At 60.7% G+C, this 22,500-nt stretch overlaps 2 non-coding genes across 2 annotated transcripts; both read left to right on the plus strand.

The window, feature by feature from the left end:
* Window positions 1–14,809: 14,809 nt before the first annotated feature.
* LOC131871394 (5S ribosomal RNA) lies at window positions 14,810–14,928 on the plus strand. Its single transcript, XR_009369614.1, has one exon. It is a non-coding gene; the product is annotated as a 5S ribosomal RNA (ribosomal RNA).
* Window positions 14,929–20,843: 5,915 nt separating this feature from the next.
* Window positions 20,844–20,962, plus strand: LOC131871387 (5S ribosomal RNA). Its single transcript, XR_009369607.1, has one exon. It is a non-coding gene; the product is annotated as a 5S ribosomal RNA (ribosomal RNA).
* Window positions 20,963–22,500: the final 1,538 nt, after the last annotated feature.

Here is a 22,500-nt window from a genome sequence, read left to right on the forward strand (position 1 = left end):
TCGAGAACAATGGCAGAAATGCTAGTAACGTGCACTTCGGGACCAACGCATCACCGGAAGACAACCGCCAAACATCGAAAGAGTCGCGATGCTCCGCAACCTACGTGCAAAGCGGTCGCACACCGGGTAAGGGAGTGAGAGCCCCAAACATAGCTGGGCGAGGCGCTCACTCCGCTCTTTAATATCTCGTTAATACCGCCAAGGAAATGGCACAAGCACACACACACAAGCATCCTCGGAAGAGGACAGTTCGAGTGACAGGTCAAATCCAAGAGTTCCGAAGACTACCTCCAGGAACAATCGGGAACAAGACCGATTACAAGTCGTCGAGTCTGTTACTGGGCGAACACGAGATGCGCACAGGAAATCGATCAGCCCTCACAATGGCCCAAGGCCAGAGATCGGACTGCTACGATTTACCCCAACAATCATCGTGCCACTCTTCGCAGAGAGGTGATAGACGCCAACGAGCCCGCGCATAGCAATCGAGGTGTAAAAAGGGCGTTGAAGGCAGGAAGCCTGGACGAAAGAGGCTACGAGGTCACCTCGAAGCGGTCTAAGAATCGGGCGCACTTGGGGCGACTACCAGTGCCAACCCCTTATCCCGCGGTGCGTCCGACACACAGAAATTTCCAAGGCGGCCAAGGAGCCTCCCCGCATAGCAATCGGGGTGTGAGGTTACGGATGCAGCATTGATAGCAATCGAGGTGGGAGGCGAAGGATGCAGAAGTGAGAGCCGAGGGATGTAGCAGAGATAGCAATCGGGGTGTGTGATGCAGAAGAGATAGCAATCGAGGTGTGCGGTGGGAAGGGCCCAGCAGCCAGAATGCATGAAGCGACGGATGAAGCAGTGATGACAACCGGGCTGTGAGGAGAGGAGGGATGCAGCCAAGAAAGCAATCAGGGCTCGAGGCAAGGGATGCATCAAGGATAGCAATCATGTTGTGAGGCGAGATTCCAAAGGCTAAACGTGAGAGGCTGCAGGGTCGACTCAGAGAGGTCTATGCATGTGAGAGGCTGAAAGCAAGGTCAACTCGGAGCGGTCTATGCATCGGGCGCGCTTGGGGCGACTACCAGTGCCAACCCCTTATCCCGCGACGCGTCCGACAAAGAGAACGTTCCAAGGCGGCAGAGGAGGTTACCAGCCGAAGGATGCAGTAGCAATAACAGGTATAGTTCCGCGGCGGCCGAGAAGACTCACCGCATAGGAATCGGGATGCGAGGCGAGGGATGCGGCGGGAAGGCCCCGACGGCTAAACGGAAGAGGCTGCAGGGCCGCCTCGGAATGGTCCAAGCATCGGACGCGATTGGGACGACTACCAGTGCCAACCCCTTATCCCGCGATGCGTCCGATACACAGATAGTTCCAAGGCGGCCGAGGAGCCTCACCGCATATCAATCGGGGTGCGAGGCGAGGGATGGGGCGGGAAGGCCCCAACGGCTAGACGGAAGAGGCTTCAGGGCCACCTCGGAATGCTCCAAGCATCGGACGCGCTTGGGGCGACTACCAGTGCCAACCCCTTATCCCGCGATGCGTCCGATACACAGATGGTTCCAAGGCGGCCGAGGAGCCTCACCGCATAGCAATCGGGGGTGCGAGGCGAGGGATGGGGCGGGAAGGCCCCAACGGCTAGACGGAAGAGGCTTCAGGGCCGCCTCGGAATGGTCCAAGCAACGGACGCGCTTGGGGCGACTACCAGTGACAACCCCTCATCCCGCGATGCGTCCGATACGAAGATGGTTCCAAGGCGGCCGAGGAGCCTCACCGCATAGCAATCGGGGTGCGAGGTGGGGGATGCGGCGAGATGGCCCCAACGGCTAGACGGAAGAGGCCACAGGGCCGCGTCGGAATAGTCCAAGCATCGGACGCGCTTGGGGCGACTACCAGTGACAACCCCTTATCCCGCGATGCGTCCGATACGAAGATAGTTCCAAGGCGGCCGAGGAGCCTCACCGCATAGCAATCCGGGTGCGAGGTGGGGGATGCGGCGAGATGGCCCCAACGGCTAGACGGAAGAGGCTGCAGGGCCGCCTCGGAATAGTCCAAGCATCGGACGCGCTTGGGGCGACTACCAGTGACAACCCCTTATCCCGCGATGCTTCCGATACGAAGACAGTTCCAAGGCGGCCGAGGAGCCTCACCGCATAGCAATGGGGGTGCGAGGTGAGGGATGCGGCGAGATGGCCCCAACGGCTAGACGGAAGAGGCCACAGGGCCGCCTCGGAATAGTCCAAGCATCGGACGCGCTTGGGGCGACTACCAGTGACAACCCCTTATCCCGCGATGCATCCGATACGAAGATAGTTCCCAGGCGGCCGAGGAGCCTCACCGCATAGCAATCGGGGTGCGAGGCGAGGGATGCGGCGAGATGGCCCCAAAGGGTAGACGGAAGAGGCTGCGGGGCCGCCTCGGAATAGTCCAAGCATCGAACGCGCTTGGGGCGACTACCACTGCCAACCCCTTATCCCGCGATGCGTCCGATACACAGATAGTTCCGAGGCGGCCGAGGAGCTGGGGGATGCGGCGAGATGGCCCCAACGGCTAGACGGAAGAGGCTGCAGGGCCGCCTCGGAATAGTCCAAGCATCGGACGCGCTTGGGGCGACTACCAGTGACAACCCCTTATCCCGCGATGCGTCCGATACACAGATAGTTCCGAGGCGGCCAAGGAGCCTCACCGCATAGCAATCGTGGTGCGAGGTGGGGGATGCAGCGAGATGGCCCCAACGGCTAGACGGAAGAGGCTGCAGGGCCGCCTCGGAATGGTCCAAGCATCGGACGCGCTTGGGGCGACTACCACTGCCAACCCCTTATCCCGCGATGCGTCCGATACACAGATAGTTCCAAGGCGGCCGAGGAGCCTCACCGAATAGCAATCGGGGTGCGAGGCGAGGGATGCGGCGAGAAAGCCCCAACGGCTAGAGGGAAGAGGCTTCAGGTCCGCCTCGGAATGGTCCAAGCATCGGACGCGCTTGGGGCGACTACCAGTGACAACCCCTTATCCCGCGACGCGTCCGATACACAGATAGTTCCAAGGCGGCCGAGGAGCCTCACCGCATAGCAATCGGGGTGCGAGGCGAGGGATGCGGCGAGAAGGACCCAACGGCTAGACGGAAGAGGCTTCAGGGCCGCCTCGGAATGGTCCAAGCATCGGACGCGCTTGGGGCGACTACCAGTGACAACCCCTTATCCCGCGACGCGTCCGATACACAGATAGTTCCAAGGCGGCCGAGGAGCCTCACCGCATAGCAATCGGGGTGCGAGGCGAGGGATGCGGCGAGAAGGACCCAACGGCTAGACGGAAGAGGCTTCAGGTCCGCCTCGGAATGGTCCAAGCATCGGACGCGCTTGGGGCGACTACCAGTGACAACCCCTTATCCCGCGACGCGTCCGATACACAGATAGTTCCAAGGCGGCCGAGGAGCCTCACCGCATAGCAATCGGGGTGCGAGGCGAGGGATGCGGCGAGAAGGACCCAACGGCTAGACGGAAGAGGCTTCAGGGCCGCCTCGGAATGGTCCAAGCATCGGACGCGCTTGGGGCGACTACCAGTGACAACCCCTTATCCCGCGATGCGTCCGATACACAGATAGTTCCAAGGCGGCCGAGGAGCCTCACCGCATAGCAATCGGGGTGCGAGGCGAGGGATGCGGCGAGAAGGACCCAACGGCTAGACGGAAGAGGCTTCAGGGCCGCCTCGGAATGGTCCAAGCATCGGACGCGCTTGGGGCGACTACCAGTGACAACCCCTTATCCCGCGACGCGTCCGATACACAGATAGTTCCAAGGCGGCCGAGGAGCCTCACCGCATAGCAATCGGGGTGCGAGGCGAGGGATGCGGCAAGAAGGACCCAACGGCTAGACGGAAGAGGCTTCAGGGCCGCCTCGGAATGGTCCAAGCATCGGACGCGCTTGGGGCGACTACCAGTGACAACCCCTTATCCCGCGACGCGTCCGATACACAGATAGTTCCAAGGCGGCCGAGGAGCCTCACCGCATAGCAATCGGGGTGCGAGGCGAGGGATGCGGCGAGAAGGACCCAACGGCTAGACGGAAGAGGCTTCAGGTCCGCCTCGGAATGGTCCAAGCATCGGACGCGCTTGGGGCGACTACCAGTGACAACCCCTTATCCCGCGACGCGTCCGATACACAGATAGTTCCAAGGCGGCCGAGGAGCCTCACCGCATAGCAATCGGGGTGCGAGGCGAGGGATGCGGCGAGAAGGACCCAACGGCTAGACGGAAGAGGCTTCAGGGCCGCCTCGGAATGGTCCAAGCATCGGACGCGCTTGGGGCGACTACCAGTGACAACCCCTTATCCCGCGACGCGTCCGATACACAGATAGTTCCAAGGCGGCCGAGGAGCCTCACCGCATAGCAATCGGGGTGCGAGGCGAGGGATGCGGCGAGAAGGACCCAACGGCTAGACGGAAGAGGCTTCAGGGCCGCCTCGGAATGGTCCAAGCATCGGACGCGCTTGGGGCGACTACCAGTGACAACCCCTTATCCCGCGACGCGTCCGATACACAGATAGTTCCAAGGCGGCCGAGGAGCCTCACCGCATAGCAATCGGGGTGCGAGGCGAGGGATGCGGCGAGAAGGACCCAACGGCTAGACGGAAGAGGCTTCAGGGCCGCCTCGGAATGGTCCAAGCATCGGACGCGCTTGGGGCGACTACCAGTGACAACCCCTTATCCCGCGACGCGTCCGATACACAGATAGTTCCAAGGCGGCCGAGGAGCCTCACCGCATAGCAATCGGGGTGCGAGGCGAGGGATGCGGCGAGAAGGACCCAACGGCTAGACGGAAGAGGCTTCAGGGCCGCCTCGGAATGGTCCAAGCATCGGACGCGCTTGGGGCGACTACCAGTGACAACCCCTTATCCCGCGACGCGTCCGATACACAGATAGTTCCAAGGCGGCCGAGGAGCCTCACCGCATAGCAATCGGGGTGCGAGGCGAGGGATGCGGCGAGAAGGACCCAACGGCTAGACGGAAGAGGCTTCAGGGCCGCCTCGGAATGGTCCAAGCATCGGACGCGCTTGGGGCGACTACCAGTGACAACCCCTTATCCCGCGACGCGTCCGATACACAGATAGTTCCAAGGCGGCCGAGGAGCCTCACCGCATAGCAATCGGGGTGCGAGGCGAGGGATGCGGCGAGAAGGACCCAACGGCTAGACGGAAGAGGCTTCAGGGCCGCCTCGGAATGGTCCAAGCATCGGACGCGCTTGGGGCGACTACCAGTGACAACCCCTTATCCCGCGACGCGTCCGATACACAGATAGTTCCAAGGCGGCCGAGGAGCCTCACCGCATAGCAATCGGGGTGCGAGGCGAGGGATGCGGCGAGAAGGACCCAACGGCTAGACGGAAGAGGCTTCAGGGCCGCCTCGGAATGGTCCAAGCATCGGACGCGCTTGGGGCGACTACCAGTGACAACCCCTTATCCCGCGACGCGTCCGATACACAGATAGTTCCAAGGCGGCCGAGGAGCCTCACCGCATAGCAATCGGGGTGCGAGGCGAGGGATGCGGCGAGAAGGACCCAACGGCTAGACGGAAGAGGCTTCAGGTCCGCCTCGGAATGGTCCAAGCATCGGACGCGCTTGGGGCGACTACCAGTGACAACCCCTTATCCCGCGACGCGTCCGATACACAGATAGTTCCAAGGCGGCCGAGGAGCCTCACCGCATAGCAATCGGGGTGCGAGGCGAGGGATGCGGCGAGAAGGACCCAACGGCTAGACGGAAGAGGCTTCAGGGCCGCCTCGGAATGGTCCAAGCATCGGACGCGCTTGGGGCGACTACCAGTGACAACCCCTTATCCCGCGACGCGTCCGATACACAGATAGTTCCAAGGCGGCCGAGGAGCCTCACCGCATAGCAATCGGGGTGCGAGGCGAGGGATGCGGCGAGAAGGACCCAACGGCTAGACGGAAGAGGCTTCAGGGCCGCCTCGGAATGGTCCAAGCATCGGACGCGCTTGGGGCGACTACCAGTGACAACCCCTTATCCCGCGACGCGTCCGATACACAGATAGTTCCAAGGCGGCCGAGGAGCCTCACCGCATAGCAATCGGGGTGCGAGGCGAGGGATGCGGCGAGAAGGACCCAACGGCTAGACGGAAGAGGCTTCAGGGCCGCCTCGGAATGGTCCAAGCATCGGACGCGCTTGGGGCGACTACCAGTGACAACCCCTTATCCCGCGATGCGTCCGATACACAGATAGTTCCAAGGCGGCCGAGGAGCCTCACCGCATAGCAATCGGGGTGCGAGGCGAGGGATGCGGCGAGAAGGACCCAACGGCTAGACGGAAGAGGCTTCAGGGCCGCCTCGGAATGGTCCAAGCATCGGACGCGCTTGGGGCGACTACCAGTGACAACCCCTTATCCCGCGACGCGTCCGATACACAGATAGTTCCAAGGCGGCCGAGGAGCCTCACCGCATAGCAATCGGGGTGCGAGGCGAGGGATGCGGCGAGAAGGACCCAACGGCTAGACGGAAGAGGCTTCAGGGCCGCCTCGGAATGGTCCAAGCATCGCACGCGCTTGGGGCGACTACCAGTGACAACCCCTTATCCCGCGACGCGTCCGATACACAGATAGTTCCAAGGCGGCCGAGGAGCCTCACCGCATAGCAATCGGGGTGCGAGGCGAGGGATGCGGCGAGAAGGACCCAACGGCTAGACGGAAGAGGCTTCAGGGCCGCCTCGGAATGGTCCAAGCATCGCACGCGCTTGGGGCGACTACCAGTGACAACCCCTTATCCCGCGACGCGTCCGATACACAGATAGTTCCAAGGCGGCCGAGGAGCCTCACCGCATAGCAATCGGGGTGCGAGGCGAGGGATGCGGCGAGAAGGACCCAACGGCTAGACGGAAGAGGCTTCAGGGCCGCCTGGGAATGGTCCATGCATCGCACGCGCTTGGGGCGACTACCAGTGACAACCCCTTATCCCGCGACGCGTCCGATACACAGATAGTTCCAAGGCGGCCGAGGAGCCTCACCGCATAGCAATCGGGGTGCGAGGCGAGGGATGCGGCGAGAAGGACCCAACGGCTAGACGGAAGAGGCTTCAGGGCCGCCTCGGAATGGTCCAAGCATCGGACGCGCTTGGGGCGACTACCAGTGACAACCCCTTATCCCGCGACGCGTCCGATACACAGATAGTTCCAAGGCGGCCGAGGAGCCTCACCGCATAGCAATCGGGGTGCGAGTCGAGGGATGCGGCGAGAAGGACCCAACGGCTAGACGGAAGAGGCTTCAGGGCCGCCTCGGAATGGTCCAAGCATCGGACGCGCTTGGGGCGACTACCAGTGACAACCCCTTATCCCGCGATGCGTCTGATACACAGATAGTTCCAAGGCGGCCGAGGAGCCTCACCGCATAGCAATCGGGGTGCGAGGCAAGGGATGCGGCGAGAAGGACCCAACGGCTAGACGGAAGAGGCTTCAGGGCCGCCTCGGAATGGTCCAAGCATCGGACGCGCTTGGGGCGACTACCGTTGCCAACCCCTTATCCCGCGATGCGTCTGATACACAGATAGTTCCGAGGCGGCCGAGGAGCCTCACCGCATAGCAATCGGGTTGCGAGGCAGATTATTGGGAAGGGAACCCCCTGGGATGCGGCTCAAGCAGTGCCCAAAGGGACTGGAATGCGGAATCACATCGAGAGACCCAAATGCTATACGAGGGCTCAAATCGAATTATCGATTTGGCCACGACATGGACGCATCGGAACGACTACCTTTGCCGAACCACTCGCAATTGCATCCATACCGAAACCAATAGACATTTCCGTTAGAGCCCTCGCATAGCATTCGGGAATCTCGCATGCCCCTCTAAATCGACCAATGCTGGCGCTCAACGAAAATCCGAGCGCTACCACCGTTCGAGCGCCAGCATTGGTCGAGTTAGAGGGGCACGGGGGAGAATGCTCCAGTCAACACCTCCCCTATATAAGTTATTTGTCCGATTCTCGCACAACCGTAGTCTGCCTCGTCGAATCAAACAACGGTCCCAGATTCCGACTTCCGTTCCGTAGAGACCCAAAAGCTAGATGGAGGCTCGCAAGAAAGAGAGTCGGCGCATAGCAATCGGGTTTCTCGAACGTTTAGGGACCGAGCTCACTTGCGGATAGGGCAAAATCCGCCAAGCAACCCAAAAGCTAGACGGGGGCTCGAATCGAATCGCCTAGGCGGCCACAACAACGACGTGTTGGATCGACTACCAGTGCCAAACCATTCAGCAAGACTAGTCTGTGTCGAGGCCGGATAGAGATTCTCAGAGAGCGCCCGTATAGCATTTAGGAGACCTGCCGCGTCCCTCACACTCGACAAATGGTGGTGCACGTTTATAAATCCGAGCGATCCCAACCCTTTCAAGCACCAACATCGGTCGAGATAGAGGGGCACGGAGGGGGCTGCGTGAGACAACACAGTCCCCTATATAAGTTATTTGTCCGATTCTCACACATCCGAAGAATGGTCATCAAATCGGACAACAGCCCAAACTTCCGACTTCCGTCCCAGAAAGCCCAAGAGCTATCTAAAACGTTCATGGCCGGAACTCGATCGCGGCTATACCAGTCCGCCAAGCAACCCAAAAGCTAGACTGGAGCTCTAGTCGAATCACCTCTGTGGCCATTGCAAGGACGTGTTGGAGCGACTACCATTGCCGAACCATTCCGCAGGTCGAGTCCATACCAAGGCCGCATAGAGATTCACGATGAGCTCCTGCATAGCAATCAGGAGACTTGCCGTGTCCATCACAATCGATAAATCCTGGTGCAAGATTTTTGCATCCGAGCGCTCCAACCAGTCGAGCACCAGCATCAATCGACATAAACGGGCACGGGGGGAGGATGCTCGAGAACACTACCTCCCCTATATAAGTTATTTGTCCGATTCTCAAGCAGCCGAAGTCTGGTCATCGAATCGGGTCAAAGACCACAACTTCCGACTTTACCCACAATGCAAGTCATCGAATCGAACATCGGCCCCCGAGTCGGACTCCATGCGTATGTCAGGTCATCGGACCCAAATTCCGCCTTCCTGCGCATGGCGGGCCATCAATATCAACTCGGTCATCGGACCCAAACTCCGCCTTTCTGCGCATGGCACGCCTTCAAATCGGTCATCGGACCCAAATTCCGCCTTCCTGTGCATGGCGGGCCATCAACATCAACTCGGTCATCGGACCCAAATTCCGCCTTTCTGCGCATGGCACGCCATCAACTCGGTCATCGGACCCAAATTCCGCCTTCCTGCGCATGGCAGGTCATCGGACACAAATTCAGACCTCGCCAATATGCCTACGTATCGAATCGGTCATCGGACCCAACTTCCGACTTCATCCATACTGTAGGGTCTTTGAGGTTGGCGCGGTGCGCTCAACCCGGGGAGTCGACCCATCGAAGCATACACCTCCCCTATATAAGCTATTTGTCCGATTCCCACACCTGTGTAGTTTGCACCTCTGACCAGGACATCGACCCCAACTTCCGAACTCGACTGCAACGACGGCACCAGCGCCTTGGTGCGCACCTTGCGACGCACAGTCCCAACATTCGCCTTCCTGCACATGGCAGGTCATCGGACCCAAATTCCGACCTCGCGAGTATGCCTACATATCGAATCGGTCATCGGACACAACTTCCGACTTCATCCATACCGTAGGGTCTTTGAGGTTGGCGCGGTGCGCTCAACCCGGGGAGTCGACCCAACGAAGCATACACCTCCCCTATATAAGCTATTTGTCCGATTCCCACACCTGTGTAGTTTGCACCTCCGATCAGGACATCGACCCCAACTTCCGAACTCGCCTGCAACGACCGAACCAGCGCCTTGGTGCGCACCTTGCAACGCACAGTGCCAACATTCGCCTTCCTGCACATGGCAGGTCATCGGACCCAAATTCCGACCTCGCGAGTATGCCTACATATCGAATCGGTCATCGGACCCAACTTCCGACTTCATCCATACCGTAGGGTCTTTGAGGTTGGCGCGGTGCGCTCAACCCGGGGAGTCGACCCAACGAAGCATACACCTCCCCTATATAAGCTATTTGTCCGATTCCCACACCTGTGTAGCTTGCACCTCCGATCAGGACATCGACCCCAACTTCCGAACTCGACTAAAAAGACCGCACCAGCACCTTGGTGTGCACCTTGCAACGCACAGTGCCAACATTCGCCTTCCTGCACATGGCAGGTCATCGGACCCAAATTCCGACCTCATGAGCATACCTACTAATCGAATCGGTCATCGGACCCAACTTCCGACTTCATCCATACCGTAGGGTCTTTGAGGTTGGCGCGGTGCGCTCAACCTGGGGAGTCGACCCATCGAAGCATACACCTCCCCTATATAAGCTATTTGTCCGATTCCGACACCTGTGTAGTTTGCACCTCCGCTCAGGACATCGACCCCAACTTCCGAACTCGCCTGCAACGACCGAACCAGCGCCTTGGTGCGCACCAAAAGTGCGCACTTTTGGAGGGCACTTTTGTGCGCTCCAAAGGTGCGCACTTTTGGAGGGCACTTTTGTGCGCTCCAAAGGTGCGCACTTTTGGAGGGCACTTTTTGGAGGGCACTTTTGTGCGCTCCAAAGGTGCGCACTTTTGGAGGGCACTTTTTGGAGGGCACTTTTCTGCGCTCCAAAGGTGCGCACTTTTGGAGGGCACTTTTTGGAGGGCACTTTTCTGCGCTCCAAAGGTGCGCACTTTTGGAGGGCACTTTTTGGAGGGCACTTTTCTGCGCTCCAAAGGTGCGCACTTTTGGAGGGCACTTTTTGGAGGGCACTTTTCTGCGCTCCAAAGGTGCGCACTTTTGGAGGGCACTTTTGTGCACTCCAAAGGTGCACACTTTTGGAGGGCACTTTTTGGAGGGCACTTTTCTGCACTCCAAAGGTGCGCACTTTTGGAGGGCACTTTTTGGAGGGCACTTTTGTGCGCTCCAAAGGTGCGCACTTTTGGAGGGCACTTTTTGGAGGGCACTTTTGTGCGCTCCAAAGGTGCGCACTTTTGGAGGGCACTTTTGTGCACTCCAAAGGTGCGCACTTTTGGAGGGCACTTTTCCTGCGCTCCAAAGGTGCACACCTAGGTGAGCACCTTCGACCACACCTTGTAGCACACCAAACTCTGACTTTCGACTTCATCCGCAATGCAGGGTCTTTGAGGTTGGCGCAATGCGCACAACCAGGGGAGTCGACCCATCAAACCCAACACCTCCCCTATATAAGCTATTTGTCTGATTCTCATACATGCGTAGCCTGCAGGAGCAATTAGGACATCGACCCCAACTTTCGGCTTCTAAACGAAAACAAGGTCTTTGAGGTTGGTGTAATGCGAACAACTAGGGGAGTCAACCCATCAAACCCAACACCTCCCCTATATAAGCTATTTGTCTGATTCTCATACATGTGTAGTCTACAGGAGCAATTAGGACATCGACCCCAACTTTTGACTTCTTAACGAAAACAAGGTCTTTGAGGTTGACGTAATGCGCACAACCAGGGGAGTCGACCCATCAAACCCAACACCTCCCCTATATAAGCTATTTGTCCGATTCTCATACATGTGTAGCCTACAGGAGCCATTAGGACATTGACCCCAACTTTTGACTTCTTAACGAAAACAAGGTCTTTGAGGTTGGCGTAATGCGCACAACCAAGGGAGTTGACCCATCAAACCCAACACCTCCCCTATATAAGCTATTTGTCTGATTCTCATACATGTGTAGCCTGCAACAACGATTAGGACATCCACCCCAACTTCTGAATTCGTCTGCGTTGACCGCACCAAAGGTGCACGCCTTGGTGCTCACCAAAATCCGACTTCCGACTTCTTCTGCTATGCGGGGTCTTTGAGGTTGGCGCAGTGCGCACAACCAGGGGAGTCAACCCACCGAATGCAACACCTCCCCTATATAAGCTATTTGTCTGATTCTCATACATGCGTAGACTGCAGCAATGATTAGGACATCCACCCCAACTTTTGACTTCTTAAACAAGACAGGGTCTTTGAAGTTGGTGCAGTGCACACAACCAGGGGAGTCGACCCATCAAACGCAACACCTCCCCTATATAAAGCTATTTGTCCGATTCTCATACGTGTAGTCTGCAGCAGCGATTAGGACATCGACCCCAACTTCCGAATTCGTTTGCATTGACCGCACCAAAGGTGCACGCCTTGGTGTGCACCTTGGAGTGCACTTTGGTGCTCACCTCGGTGCACACTTTGGTGTGCACCTCGGTGTGCACCAAAGGTGCGCACCTTGGAGCGCACCAAAGGTGTACACTTTGGAGCGCACCACATAGGGTCTTTGAGAGGTTGGCGCAGTGCGCACACCAAGGTGGGTGTTGAGGTGCGTGCCGAGGTGGGTGGGTGCTAGGGTGCGCTCCATGGTGGGTGCCAGGGTGGGTGCGTGCTAGGGTGGATTCCAAAGAGGGTCATAGGGTGGGTGCCAAGGTGGGTTGGTGATATAGTGGGTTCAAAGGTGGGTACTAGGGTGGGTTCCAAGGTGGGTCACAAGTTGGGTGCCAGGATGCGTGGGTGTTAGGTTGGGTGCCAAGGTGGGCTCCTGCGTGGGTGGGTGCTAGGGTGGGTTTCAAGGTGGACGCGAGGGCGGGTGCCAAGGTGGGTAACAAGTTGGGTGTTAGGATGGGTGAGTGCTAGAGTGGGTGCCAAGGTGGGTGGGTGCTAAGGTGGATGCCAAGGTGGTTCACAGGGTGGGTGGGTTCTAGGGTGAGTTCCAAGGTGGGTCACAGGTTTAGTGCTAGGGTGCGTGTCAAGGCGGGTGTCGAGGTGCCTGGGTGCTAGGGTGTGGATGCCAATGTGGGTCATAGGGTGGGTACTAGGGTGGGCTGCAATGTGGGTGCCAAGGTGGGTAACATGCTCGGTTGGTTCTAAATTGGGTGTCAGGGTGGGTGTGCACCCACCTTGCCCGAGGTGGGTGCCAAGGTGCCAGTGTGGGTGGGTGCTAAGGTGGATGCCAAGGTGGGTGAGAAGGTGGGTGATAGGTTGAGTGGTAGGATGGGTGGGTGCCAAGATGGGTCACAGGGTGGGTGCAAGGGTGGGTAGGTGCTAGGGTTGGTGTCAGGGTGGGTGGGTGCTAGGTTGGGTTCCAAGGTGGGTGCGAGGGTGAGTGTCAAGGTGGGTCACAGGTTAGGTGCTAGGATGGGTGAGTGCTAGGGTGCAAAGGTGCCAGGGTGGGTGCTAGGATGGGTCGATGCTAGGGTGAGTGGCAAGGTGGGTCCACAAGTGTCAAGGTGGGTGCCGAGGTGGGTGCCAACTTGGGTTCCAAGGTGGGTGCCAAGTGGGCGACTGCTATGGTGGATGCCAAGGTGGGTCACGGGGTGGGTGCCAAGTTGCTAGGTTGTGTTCCAAGGTGGGTGCCAACGTGGCTGCTAGGGTGCGTGGGTTAAAGGGTGTGTCACAACGTGGGTGCCAGGATGGGTGCGCACCCACACTGGCCAAGACGGGTGCAAGGTTGGGTTCCAAGCCCGGTCACAGGCTGGGTGCTAGGATGGGTGGGTGCCAAGGTGGGCACCAGGGTGGGTGCACCCACCCTGGCCAAGGTGGGTCACGGGGTGGGTCCTAGGGTGGGTAACAGGGTGGGTACTAAGGTGCGTGCCAAGGTGGGTCATGGGGTGGGTGCCAAGGTGGGCACCAGGGTGGGTGTGCACCAACCCTAGCCAGGGTAGGTCACGGGGTGGTTGTCGGGGTGGGCGTCAAGGAGCCAAGGTGGGTGGCAAGTAGCCAAGTTGCGTGCCAAGGTGGGTGTCGGGGTGGGTGCCAAGGATCCAAGGTGGGTGCCAAGGAACCAAGGTGGGTGTCTGGGTGGGTGCCGAGGTGGGAGCCAGGGTGGGTCCCAAGGTGAGTGCAAAGGTGGGTGCCAGGGTCAAGGTGAGTGCCAATGTGGGTTCCAAGGTGCCAGGGTCAGGGTGAGTGCCAATGTGGGTTCAAAGGTGCTAAGTTGGGTGCGAGGTTGGGTGCGAGGGTGGGTGGGTGCCAAGGTGTGCTAGGTGGAAGCCCGGGTGGGTCGGCATCCCATGGGTGTCGAGTTGGGTGCCTGATGGGTGCTTCTTGTCAAGTTTTAGTCGTCGGGACTCATTTCGAGCCTTAGAGGTCGTTTCTTGTCCGGTTGCCCTGTCTTCGACCTGGGAACCCAATTTTGGTCCTCGGGTCCCATTTTTTTTTGTCTCGCATCCCACTTTTGGCCTGTGGCCTTTTCGGGGTCGATTCTCGTTTTGGGCATCAGAGCATGTTTCTTCTCCTAAAACCCAATATTTGTTTATTAAGTCTCGGAACACATTTTTGTTCTCGTGGACCCATCATGGGTCTTGGAACGCATTTGTGGTCCTTGGGTCCCATTTTGCATCCCGAAACTTGTGTTTTGGTGCTTGATCCCTATTTTGGGTGCCCACCTTGCACCAAGTGCGCACCCGGGGCAAACCGAGCGCCTTGGTGCACCGGGGCAAGATCGAGCGTGCACCCGAGGCGCCCCGAACATGCACCAAGGTGCACTCGGCCCACATGTGAGCGCAGGTCGTTGCGCCCGAGGTGGTGTGTGGGCACCGCGTTGCAGACGGGACACTGCACGCACACGACGCCCCGTCCAGGTGCACGCACGTAGGCCGGGCCGGGTGCACACCCGACGCCCTAGCAAGGTGCGCGCACCCGGGCAGGGCTCACACTTGGCGAACGGGGCGCACTTCGCGAGGGAGGGTGTGCACCTCGACGGGGGTGGGTGGCCGGGGTGGATTCGCACGTGGGTCGCGGTTTGCTAAGTACACACTGCGACAAGCTCATAACGGGTGCGATCATACCAGCGTTAGTGCACCGGATCCCATCAGAACTCCGCAGTTAAGCGCGCTTGGGCCGGAGTAGTACTAGGATGGGTGACCTCCCGGGAAGTCCCGGTGTTGCACCCTTTCTTAGTTTTTCGCCGGGCGTCGCAATGCTATTTGAATAAACCTTTTGCCCGTTTGCGTTCTCGTCGGGGCCGGGCTGGGCCGGGGTGCGCTGCCCGCACTACCGCGCGCGCGGGGGCGACACCGAGCGCGCACCCGAGGCGCCCCGAGCACACAGGCCACGGTGCAACCCGGGCGTTGTGCGCGCACCCCGGTGCGCCCGAGGTGCTGCGCGCGCACCCAGGTGAAATCGGTGTGCACCTCGGCCAGTGCGCGCTCGGTCGAGTCGCGCACGTTGGCCAAGGTGCACGGTGATGTTTCTTACTCTAAGGTTCCGCACCAGACGCCCGGGACAGGTGAGCGAAGCTGGGCGGGGCCGGGTGCGCGGCCGGGGCAGGTGCACGCAGCTGGAGAGAGCTTTGGAGCACACCAGAGGTGCGCACCTTGGAGCACACTTCGGAGCGCACCAATGATGCGCTCCATTCAAAAGTTTCCTGAAAAGGCAAAAAAAGTTGAGATTATAGAATTTCCCACTTGAGAGATTGTAAAAAAAAAAAATTTAAAATGAAGGAAACGCGGGTGCCAAGGTGTGCGCGCCCGGGTGCGCAGCCCAGCCAAGGTGTGCGCACCAAGGCGCCCACCCTGGCGAAGGTGCACGCAAGGTGCGCACCCGAGGCAAACCGGACAATTAACCCAACTTTCGACTTCGCGCGCACCTGCGCACCTTGGAGCGCACTTCGGAGCGCTCCTTGTTGCGCACCAATCTTGGGCACCTCGGAGTGCACCATGGCGCCCACCAAGGTGCGCACCCGGGGCAAACCGAGCTCCGACTTCGTGCGCACCTTGGAGCGCACGAAAGGTGCGCACCATGGCGCCCACCAAGGTGCGCAGCCCAGCCAAGGCGTGCGCATCAAGGTGCGCACCCTGGCGAAGGTGCGCACCCGGGGCAAACCGAGCTCCGACTTCGTGCGCACCTTGGAGCGCACAAAGGGTGCGCAACCCAGCCAAGGTGTGCGCACCCCGGGCAAACCGAGCTCCGAATCGTGCGCACCTTGGAGCACACTTCGGAGCCCTCCTTGGTGCGCACCGATGTTGCGCACCTCGGAGCGCACCCGGGGAAAACAATGCAATTAACCCGACTTTCGACTTCGTGGGCACCTCGGAGCGCTCTCGGGTTCGCACCTCGGAGCACACCGAGGTGCGCACCTTTGATGCGCTGCCTTCACCAATTTCCAGAAAAGGCAAGAAAACATTGAGAAGGTGTGCGCACCGAGGTGCCCACCCTGGCGAAGGTGCACGCGAGGTGCGCACCCGGGGCAAACCGGGCTCCGACTTCGTGCACGCCATGCTGCGCACCTTGGAGGGCCATGGTGCGCACCTTGGAGCACACTTCGGAGCGCTCAATGGTGCCCAACCCAGCCAAGGTGCCCACCGCGGCGAAGGTGCACGCGAGGTGCGCACCCGGGGCAAACCGGGCTCCGACTTCGTGCACGCCGCACCTTGGAGCACACTTCGGAGCGCTCCTTGGTGCGCACCAGGGCGCGCAACCCAGCCGAGGTGCCCACCCCGGCGAAGGTGCACGCGGGGTGCGCACCCGAGGCAAACCGGGCTCCGACTTCGTGCACGCCATGGTGCCCACCGCGGCGAAGGTGCACGCGAGGTGCGCACCCGGGGCAAACCGGGCTCCGACTTCGTGCACGCCGCACCTTGGAGCACACTTCGGAGCGCTCCTTGGTGCGCACCAGGGCGCGCAACCCAGCCGAGGTGCCCACCCCGGCGAAGGTGCACGCGAGGTGCGCACCCGGGGCAAACCGGGCTCCGACTTCGTGCACGCCATGGTGCCCACCGCGGCGAAGGTGCACGCGAGGTGCGCACCCGGGGCAAACCGGGCTCCGACTTCGTGCACGCCGCACCTTGGAGCACACTTCGGAGCGCTCCTTGGTGCGCACCATGGTGCCCACCAGGGCGCGCAACCCCGCCGAAGGTGCACGCGAGGTGCGCACCCGGGGCAAACCGGGCTCCGACTTCGTGCACGCCGCACCTTGGAGCACACTTCGGAGCGCTCCTTGGTGCGCACCAGGGCGCGCAACCCCGCCGAAGGTGCACGCGAGGTGCGCACCCGGGGCAAACCGGGCTCCGACTTCGTGCACGCCATGGTGCGCACCAGGGTGCCCACCGCGGCGAAGGTGCGCACCCGGGGCAAACCGGGCTCCGACTTCGTGCACGCCGCACCTTGGAGCACACTTCGGAGCGCTCCTTGGTGCGCACCAGGGCGCGCAACCCAGCCGAGGTGCCCACCCCGGCGAAGGTGCACGCGAGGTGCGCACCCGGGGCAAACCGGGCTCCGACTTCGTGCACGCCATGGTGCCCACCGCGGCGAAGGTGCGCACCCGGGGCAAACCGGGCTAGGACTTCGTGCACGCCGCACCTTGGAGCACACTTCGGAGCGCTCCTTGGTGCGCACCATGGTGCCCACCAGGCCGCGCAACCCAGCCAAGGTGTGCGCACCAAGGTGCACGCGAGGTGCGCACCCGGGGCAAACCGGGGTCCGGCTTCGTGCACGCCGCACCTTGGAGCACACATCGGGGCGCTCCCGGGTTCGCACCGGCGTTGCGCACCGTGGTGGGCACCTCGGAGCGCACCGTGGTGGGCACCTCGGAGCACACCAAGGTGGGCAGCGAGGTGCGCACCTTTGATGCGATGCCTTCACTAATTTCCATAAAAGGCAAAAGAAAACGAGATTTTAAAATTTCCGTTTTGAAAGATAGTGAGAAAAAGGGAATGCTGGTGCCATCTTGAGCCCGCCCTGGTGCGCAGCCCAGCCAAGGTGTGCGCACCAAGGTGCCCACCCTGGCGAAGGTGCGCGCCCGGGCAATTAACCCAACTTCCAACTTCGCGCGCGCCAGGGTGGGAGCGCACCCAACAACCGGGCCTGGGAAGAGCCAATGCGAGAAACCCCACCAAACGCTCTGACAAAAAAAGAGGGGGCGCTCCAGTAACCCCGCTTCGGAGCGCACCCTGGGCAAACCCAGCCAGGGTGCCCACCCCGGCCAAGGTGCAGGCGAGGTGCGCACCCGGGGCAAACCGGGCTCCGACAACGTGCACGCCGCACCTTGGAGCACACTTCGTAGCGCTCCCGGGTGCGCACCTCAGAGCACACCAAGGTGGGCAGCGAGGTGCGCACCTTTGATGCGCTGCCTTCACTAATTTCCAGAAAAGGCAAAAAAAAGAGGAGATTTTAAAATTTCCGTTTTGAAAGATAGTGAAAAAAACGGAACGCGGGTGCCATCTTGAGCCCGCCCGGGTGCACAGCCCAGGTAAGGTGCCCACCCTGGCAAAGGTGCGCACCCGGGCAATTAACCCTACTTCCGACTTCGTGCGCGCCAGGGTGGCAACCGGGCCTGGGAAGAGCCAATGCGAGAAACCCCACCAAACGCTCCGACAAAAAAAGAGGCGGCGCTCCAATAACCCCGCTTCGGAGCGCAGCCGGGGCAAACCCAGCCAAGGTGCCCACCCCGACGAAGGTGCACGCGAGGTGCGCACCCGGGGCAAACCGGGCTCCGACAACGTGCACGCAGCACCTTGGAGCACACTTCGAAGCACTCCCGGGTGCCCACCGGCGTTGCGCACCGTGGTGGGCAGCGAGGTGCGCACCTTTGATGCGCTGCCTTCACTAATTTCCAGAAAAGGCAAAAAAAAATGAGATTTTAAAATTTCCGTTTTGAAAGATAGTGAAAAAAACGGAACGCGGGTGCCATCTTGAGCCCGCCCTGGTGCGCAGCCCAGGCAAGGCATGCGCACCAAGGTGCCCACCCGCGGTGCACACCCGGGGCAAACCGGGCTCCGACTTCGTGCAGGCCGCACCTTGGAGCACACTTCGGAGCGCTCCTTGGTGCGCACCATGGTGCCCACCAGGGCGCACCCGGGGCAAACCGGGCTCCGACTTCGTGCACGCCGCACCTTGGAGCACACATCGGAGCGCTCCCAGGTTCGCACCAGCGTTGCGCACCTTTGATGCGCTGCCTTCACTAATTTCCAGAAAAGGCAAAAAAAAACGATATTTTAAAATTTCCGTTCTGAAAGATAGTGAAAAAAACGGAACGCGGGTGCCATCTTGAGCCCTTCCTGGTGCGCAGCCCAGGCAAGTTGTGCGCACCAAGGTGCCCACCCTGGCGGAGGTGCGCGCCCGGGGCAAACCGGGCTCCGACTTCGTGCACTGCATGGTGCCCACCAAGGCGCGCAACCCAGCCAAGGTGCCCACCGCAGCGAAGGTGCACGCGAGGTGCGCACCCGAGGTGCACACCCGGGGCAAACCGAGCTCCGACTTCGTGCACGCCGCACCTTGGAGCACACTTCAGAGCGCTCCTTGGTGCGCACCAGGGCGCGCAACCCAGCCAAGGTGCTCACCCCGGCGAAGGTGCACGCGAGGTGCGCACCCGGGGCAAGCCGGGCTCGGACTTCGTGCACGCCGCACCTTGGAGCACACATCGGAGCGCTCCCGGGTTCGCACCAGCATTGCGCACCTTTGATGCGCTGCCTTCACTAATTTCCAGAAAAGGCAAAAAAAAAAAAAAAACGAGATTTTAAAATTTCCGTTTTGAAAGATAGTGAAAAAAACGGAACGCGGGTGCCATCTTGAGCCCGCCCTGGTGTGCAGCCCAGGCAAGTTGTGCGCACCAAGGCACCCACCCTGGCCAAGGTGGGTCACGGGGTGGGTCCTAGGGTGGGTAACGGGGTGGGTACTAAGGTGCGTGCCAAGGTGGGTCATGGGGTGGGTGCCAAGGTGGGCACCAGGGTGGGTGTGCACCAACCCTAGCCAGGGTAGGTCACGGGGTGGTTGTCGGGGTGGGCGTCAAGGAGCCAAGGTGGGTGGCAAGTAGCCAAGTTGCGTGCCAAGGTGGGTGTCGGGGTGGGTGCCAAGGATCCAAGGTGGGTGCCAAGGAACCAAGGTGGGTGTCTGGGTGGGTGCCGAGGTGGGAGCCAGGGTGGGTCCCAAGGTGAGTGCAAAGGTGGGTGCCAGGGTCAAGGTGAGTGCCAATGTGGGTTCCAAGGTGCCAGGGTCAGGGTGAGTGCCAATGTGGGTTCAAAGGTGCTAAGTTGGGTGCGAGGTTGGGTGCGAGGGTGGGTGGGTGCCAAGGTGTGCTAGGTGGAAGCCCGGGTGGGTCGGCATCCCATGGGTGTCGAGTTGGGTGCCTGATGGGTGCTTCTTGTCAAGTTTTAGTCGTCGGGACTCATTTCGAGCCTTAGAGGTCGTTTCTTGTCCGGTTGCCCTGTCTTCGACCTGGGAACCCAATTTTGGTCCTCGGGTCCCATTTTTTTTTGTCTCGCATCCCACTTTTGGCCTGTGGCCTTTTCGGGGTCGATTCTCGTTTTGGGCATCAGAGCATGTTTCTTCTCCTAAAACCCAATATTTGTTTATTAAGTCTCGGAACACATTTTTGTTCTCGTGGACCCATCATGGGTCTTGGAACGCATTTGTGGTCCTTGGGTCCCATTTTGCATCCCGAAACTTGTGTTTTGGTGCTTGATCCCTATTTTGGGTGCCCACCTTGCACCAAGTGCGCACCCGGGGCAAACCGAGCGCCTTGGTGCACCGGGGCAAGATCGAGCGTGCACCCGAGGCGCCCCGAACATGCACCAAGGTGCACTCGGCCCACATGTGAGCGCAGGTCGTTGCGCCCGAGGTGGTGTGTGGGCACCGCGTTGCAGACGGGACACTGCACGCACACGACGCCCCGTCCAGGTGCACGCACGTAGGCCGGGCCGGGTGCACACCCGACGCCCTAGCAAGGTGCGCGCACCCGGGCAGGGCTCACACTTGGCGAACGGGGCGCACTTCGCGAGGGAGGGTGTGCACCTCGACGGGGGTGGGTGGCCGGGGTGGATTCGCACGTGGGTCGCGGTTTGCTAAGTACACACTGCGACAAGCTCATAACGGGTGCGATCATACCAGCGTTAGTGCACCGGATCCCATCAGAACTCCGCAGTTAAGCGCGCTTGGGCCGGAGTAGTACTGGGATGGGTGACCTCCCGGGAAGTCCCGGTGTTGCACCCTTTCTTAGTTTTTCGCCGGGCGTCGCAATGCTATTTGAATAAACCTTTTGCCCGTTTGCGTTCTCGTCGGGGCCGGGCCGGGCCGGGGTGCGCTGCCCGCACTACCGCGCGCGCGGGGGCGACACCGAGCGCGCACCCGAGGCGCCCCGAGCACACAGGCCACGGTGCAACCCGGGCGTTGTGCGCGCACCCCGGTGCGCCCGAGGTGCTGCGCGCGCACCCAGGTGAAATCGGTGTGCACCTCGGCCAGTGCGCGCTCGGTCGAGTCGCGCACGTTGGCCAAGGTGCACGGTGATGTTTCTTACTCTAAGGTTCCGCACCAGACGCCCGGGACAGGTGAGCGAAGCTGGGCGGGGCCGGGTGCGCGGCCGGGGCAGGTGCACGCAGCTGGAGAGAGCTTTGGAGCACACCAGAGGTGCGCACCTTGGAGCACACTTCGGAGCGCACCAATGATGCGCTCCATTCAAAAGTTTCCTGAAAAGGCAAAAAAAGTTGAGATTATAGAATTTCCCACTTGAGAGATTGTAAAAAAAAAAAATTTAAAATGAAGGAAACGCGGGTGCCAAGGTGTGCGCGCCCGGGTGCGCAGCCCAGCCAAGGTGTGCGCACCAAGGCGCCCACCCTGGCGAAGGTGCACGCAAGGTGCGCACCCGAGGCAAACCGGACAATTAACCCAACTTTCGACTTCGCGCGCACCTGCGCACCTTGGAGCGCACTTCGGAGCGCTCCTTGGTGCGCACCAATCTTGGGCACCTCGGAGTGCACCATGGCGCCCACCAAGGTGCGCACCCGGGGCAAACCGAGCTCCGACTTCGTGCGCACCTTGGAGCGCACGAAAGGTGCGCACCATGGCGCCCACCAAGGTGCGCAGCCCAGCCAAGGCGTGCGCATCAAGGTGCGCACCCTGGCGAAGGTGCGCACCCGGGGCAAACCGAGCTCCGACTTCGTGCGCACCTTGGAGCGCACAAAGGGTGCGCAACCCAGCCAAGGTGTGCGCACCCCGGGCAAACCGAGCTCCGAATCGTGCGCACCTTGGAGCACACTTCGGAGCCCTCCTTGGTGCGCACCGATGTTGCGCACCTCGGAGCGCACCCGGGGAAAACAATGCAATTAACCCGACTTTCGACTTCGTGGGCACCTCGGAGCGCTCTCGGGTTCGCACCTCGGAGCACACCGAGGTGCGCACCTTTGATGCGCTGCCTTCACCAATTTCCAGAAAAGGCAAGAAAACATTGAGAAGGTGTGCGCACCGAGGTGCCCACCCTGGCGAAGGTGCACGCGAGGTGCGCACCCGGGGCAAACCGGGCTCCGACTTCGTGCACGCCATGCTGCGCACCTTGGAGGGCCATGGTGCGCACCTTGGAGCACACTTCGGAGCGCTCAATGGTGCCCAACCCAGCCAAGGTGCCCACCGCGGCGAAGGTGCACGCGAGGTGCGCACCCGGGGCAAACCGGGCTCCGACTTCGTGCACGCCGCACCTTGGAGCACACTTCGGAGCGCTCCTTGGTGCGCACCAGGGCGCGCAACCCAGCCGAGGT

This window comes from Cryptomeria japonica, unplaced genomic scaffold (assembly GCF_030272615.1).
Source record: "Cryptomeria japonica unplaced genomic scaffold, Sugi_1.0 HiC_scaffold_407, whole genome shotgun sequence".
NCBI classification, from domain to species: domain Eukaryota; kingdom Viridiplantae; phylum Streptophyta; class Pinopsida; order Cupressales; family Cupressaceae; genus Cryptomeria; species Cryptomeria japonica.